The 5,148-nt window shown below is 33.4% G+C and overlaps 1 pseudogene; it reads right to left on the reverse strand.

The window, feature by feature from the left end:
* Positions 1-359: 359 nt before the first annotated feature.
* Positions 360-1,024, reverse strand: LOC106984972 (acidic leucine-rich nuclear phosphoprotein 32 family member A-like; annotated as a pseudogene).
* Between the last annotated feature and the right edge of the window lie 4,124 nt (positions 1,025-5,148).

The following is a 5,148-nucleotide window of genomic DNA, read 5'->3' on the forward strand; positions in this document are numbered from 1 at the left end:
TGTAAGAGCCCTCTACACCATCCTCTTTGAAAGTAAGGAAAAATGCTCACTTGGTGTGTACTCAGCTATTGCATTTACGGGGACAAAACTAGACAGAAAAAGTAGGGGGAAAATAGAGTGGCAGTAAAATGGTACTGTATTCAACCTTCTGTCTCACTCCCTCCCATCACAACCCCCTAGTACAATTCTCCCCTTTTTGTTCCCACAACATTGTTACAACCAGAAAAAAAATAAATTTCGGAGAGTGGGATTTGGGGGAGGAGGGTGGGTAAAAATAGTCAAACCACAATAGGAATTTTTCAAAATAGGTTATTTCACGTAGTCATCATCATCTCCTTCATTTACAGGTTTTCATTTTTGCTTCTGACTCCTTTCTTCTTCACCAACATTGTCTTTATTTTCTTCATCGTCTATGTCCCAATCATTACAACTCTCTTCATCTTGTTCTTCCTCCTCCTTTCCATTCCCCTCGTTTTCTACTACCTGAGAATTTTTACCATACTCTTCCTCATCCTCGTCCTCCTCATCTTGTCTAGGTCCTCCACATAGTCATCAGCATCTGATTGGGGACCTTGTCATCCCAGTCGCAGCCATTAAGATATACTTGAGCTGCGGGAGGAGCTTCAACATGTTTTCTTATAATCGTTCAGGTCGGTTACCTCACAATAGAAAAGGTCTAAGCTCTTGAGGTTTTCTAACTTTCTCAGTGGTTTCATTGTGCTAAGGTCTTTAATTTTGTTGCCACTTAATTTATATGTGTGAGGTTAGGACAGTTTTCTGCCAATACTTCCAGGTCCCCTGAGATTCTGTTATCATTTAGTTCAAGCTTTAAGTCTAACACTGGTAAGTTTGTGACTGAGGCAAGGCCTACATTGATTGTACTTAAGAACTCCAGTTCTTCAGATTCATCTGGGAGGGCTTCAGTTTTGCCTTCAATCAACTGGCAGTTGTTGAGGACAATCTATTTCACGTCAGAGGATGTCCTGTTTCGCAGCTCTAAATGAATACATTTGTCCATGTCCATCTTTCCTTCTCCTTCTGCAGAGGCTCCCATGCCAGGGAAATTCAATCAGTCTGCTTCCTAATCATTATGACAAAACCATATATTTTACATTTTTCCCAGCGGCATTCCACTTTACAGCCTCAAAACAGACCCCAAGTGTAATTACTAAATGAAATAGAAGGATTATTTCTTGCTCACTCATTTAGGACTGTTCCAGAACATAGTGCTAGGGGAGCAATTCCCTACTAGTGGTTACTCAAAGACTCAGTTTAATGGCATCTTGGCATCTTTGCATCTTAAACATGTGGTTTCAGGGTTATCATCATTCATACCATTTAAATAAGCTAGGAAGGTTAAGAGCATGGAGGAATTCTCATGGAAATTATTCTGGGCTTTACCTGAAAATGACACATAATTTATTAGCATTTCATAGAATAGCCTGCAGTCACATGACAAGACCTATCTACAGGAGAAGCTGGGAAATCTAGCTAGGAAGAATAAAATGGTTTTCATGGATTTTAGCAGTTTCTGTAATACTGGTTTTGTCAAAGGAAAATAGGAATTACAGTAACAAATTTGATAAATGTTTCTTGGGTTGGATATATACTAAGTGTGGCATTCTTAAGTGTTCAAGTAATATTGTGTTAACATTAGCTATATGACTATTTTTTTCCAACTTAGCTTTAATTAAGTTTCAAGTTAATGAATTCTACAATATTCTGTTATGTATCATATCTTGACTGTCACATTCAAATTTCTCTTGTGCATGAAATAGAGGGGAGGAAGTTGGAATATGCAATGACAGATCCATAATGTAAATATTACTATTTATTTTGAAATAAGATACAACTTTATCTTTTCCTTATTCCACATATCATAAATCCCGAATGGGCCAAGTACTTAAAATAAAAATCTAACTTAAAATTTTCATTAGAAAATATAGGTAAATATTTTTGTAATCTTGGGAAAATTCTGAGCATATGTGGAATTTGTACTAGACAAGCATAAAATTTTTATATGAAAGGGAAGTCATTGAATATTATGAAGTCTGACAAATAGAAGAAAAGGAGCACATAAAAATGAACAAAGTCTCACAAACCCATGAGACATCCTGAAGTATACTAACATACACAATGGGAGATACAAAAGAGAAGAGAAAGAAAGGACCAGAATGGTATTTGATGAAATAATGGATATAATTTCCCAAATTTGATGAAAACCATTAATGTACACATCCATGAAACTCAATGAGCTTCATGGAATATAAAATCGAAAGGATCCACACCTAGACACATTATAGCAAACTATCATAAGCTAAAGGCAAGAAAAGATGGAAAGCAGCTAACAAAAAATAGCTTCTTACTTACAATAAGTCTTTAATAAGATTAGCTCTGATAACATTTGTTATCAGAGACAATGGGTGCTGGAATACAGTGGAATAACACACTGAAAGTGCTGAAAGGTAAAGACTATCAACCAAGAATTCTATATCCAGCAAAACTACCCATCAAAGACAAGCTAGAAGTTAAGACTTTCTGAAATAAAGCTGAGAGGATTCATCACTAGCAGACCAACACTAAAAGATGTACTAAAAGGAGTCCTTCAGACTGTAATGCCATAACACTAGATGATAATTTAAATCCATAAAGAGATAAAGAGCAACTACATAGGTATATATAAAAGACGGTATAAATGTATTTTTTGGTAACTATTGTTCTCCTATCTTATTTAAAAGACAACTGCATAAAAAATGATTATAACGCTGTTAATTAATTTATGATCTATAAAGACACAATTTGTATGACCCAAATAGCATAAAATAGGAATGGATGGAGACATATTGAAGCAAACTCTTATAATCTAATATGTTAAAATCTGCAGTTGATTATTTTAAGTTAAATGGTTATTGTAATCCACAGAGAAAATACTAAGAAAATACCTGAAAATATAAAAAAAAAACAAAAATTTACATAACAATTATAAAATAATGATTTAGCACAAAAGAAGGCTGTACTGTGGGAATAGAGGAATAGAAAGCATATAAAACATAAAAAAAGCAAAATGTTAGACATAAATACTATATAATCAGTAATTATGTTAAATATAAATGGACTAATCATTCCAGTCAAAAGAGATTGGAAGAATACATTAAAGAATAATGATCAAATTATGCTGCCTAAAAGAGACATACTCTAGATTCAAAGACACAAATAGACTGAAGGTGAAAGAATGGAAAAAAAGTACCTCATACAAATAGTAACTAAAAGTGAATTGCAGTACCTACTAGATAAAACAGAATTTAAGAAAATTATTTTCTTAAATAAGAAAAATATTAGTAGAGATAATAAAGGGCATTTTATAATAATAAATACAAATATATATGCATCTACCAATAAATGAAACAGAAAATGGAAAAAGTAAGTCAATGAGACCAAGCATTAGTTCTTCTAGAAGATCAACAAAATTTACAAACCTTCAGCTAGACTGACCAAGAAAAGGGGAGAGAAGATTCAAAGTACTAAAACTATGAGTGAGATAGGGATATCACTATTGAACTTACAGAAATGCAAAGGAAAACAAGGAATAATATGAATTACATGCCAACAAATTATATAACTTAGATGGAATGGACAATTTCTAAAAAGAGACAAACTAATAAAACTGACTCAAGAAGAAATAGAAATCTGAATTAACCTGTAACAAGATATTGAATTAGTAATAAAAAAAAAAAAGGCATAAATGCACATACACACACTCCAAAACAGTTCCATGTATCTTTCCTGGTGAATTTTACTAACATTTAAGGCAGAATTAATACCAATCATTCACAAATTCTTAAAAAAGTAGAAGAGGGAGTTAATACTTCCAAACTCATTGTATGTTGAAACAATAAAGCATTATTGGAAAACATTAGACTTAAATCAATGGAAAGATAGTCTGTATACATGAATTATAATAATATTAAGATGGCAATACTCCCCAAATTGATTTACAGAGTTAATGCAACCCTGTGTCAAAATCCCATCTTCCTTTTTTCAGATATTAACAAGATAACCCTAAAATTCATACGGAAAAGCAAAGAGCCCAGGGTAACCAAAACAGTCTTGAAAAGGAATAATAAAGTTGGGGGATTCACACTTCAAAACTCTTTATTAAGCTATAGTAATCAAGATAGTGTGGAACTAACTGAAGGATAGACACATGGATTAATGAAGTAAAATTAAGAGTCCCCACAATAACCAGTTACAGTTATAGTCCATTGATTTTCAACGCAGATGCTGATAAAATACAGTGGGGGAAATAAGAGACTTTTTGTCAATGGTTTGAATGCAGTTGAACCCCAGCATCAGACCATATACAAAATTTAAGTCAAAACAAAATGTAAATTAAGAGTCCAAGCTACACAACTCTTAAAAGTAATTCTTAGAAGAAATTAGATGTGAAACAAAAAGCACAGGTAAAAACAAAATTGACTTTATCAAAATTTTTTACAAGAAAAAAATTTTGTACTTCAAAAGATTCTATTAAGTGAAAAGATACCCCAAAGAGTCAGGGGAGATGTTTGCAAATCATATGTCTGATTAGAGACTTGAAACTAGAGTGATATATATATATATATATATATATATATATATATATATATATATATCCCGACTCATATATATATATATATATACATATATATATATATATATATCCCGACGTGTGTGTGTGTGTGTGTGTATATATATATATATATATCTCCCGACTCGTGTATGTGTGTGTATATATATATACACATATATATATATCAAGTCATACAACTCAACAATGAAATAATAACCCAATATAAAATGTGAAAAGATTAGAATAATCATTTTGCAGCAACAATATACAAATGGCTAATAAGCATATGAAGAGATGTTGAACACCTTAGTCATTAGGGAAATGTAAGTCAAAAGTGCAGTCAGGGGGCGCCTGGGTGGCTAGTCGGTTAAGCGGCCAACTTCAGCTCAGGTCATGATCTCTCAGTCCATGAGTTCGAGCCCCGCGTCGGGCTCTGTGCTGACCGCTCAGAGCCTGGAGCCTGTTTGGGATTCTGTGTCTCCCTCTCTCTCTGACCCTCCCCCATTCATGCTCTGTCTCTCTCTGTCTCAAAAATAAAT

The sequence above is a fragment of the Acinonyx jubatus genome, chromosome C1 (assembly GCF_027475565.1).
Source record: "Acinonyx jubatus isolate Ajub_Pintada_27869175 chromosome C1, VMU_Ajub_asm_v1.0, whole genome shotgun sequence".
In the NCBI taxonomy this organism is placed as follows: Eukaryota; Metazoa; Chordata; class Mammalia; order Carnivora; family Felidae; genus Acinonyx; species Acinonyx jubatus.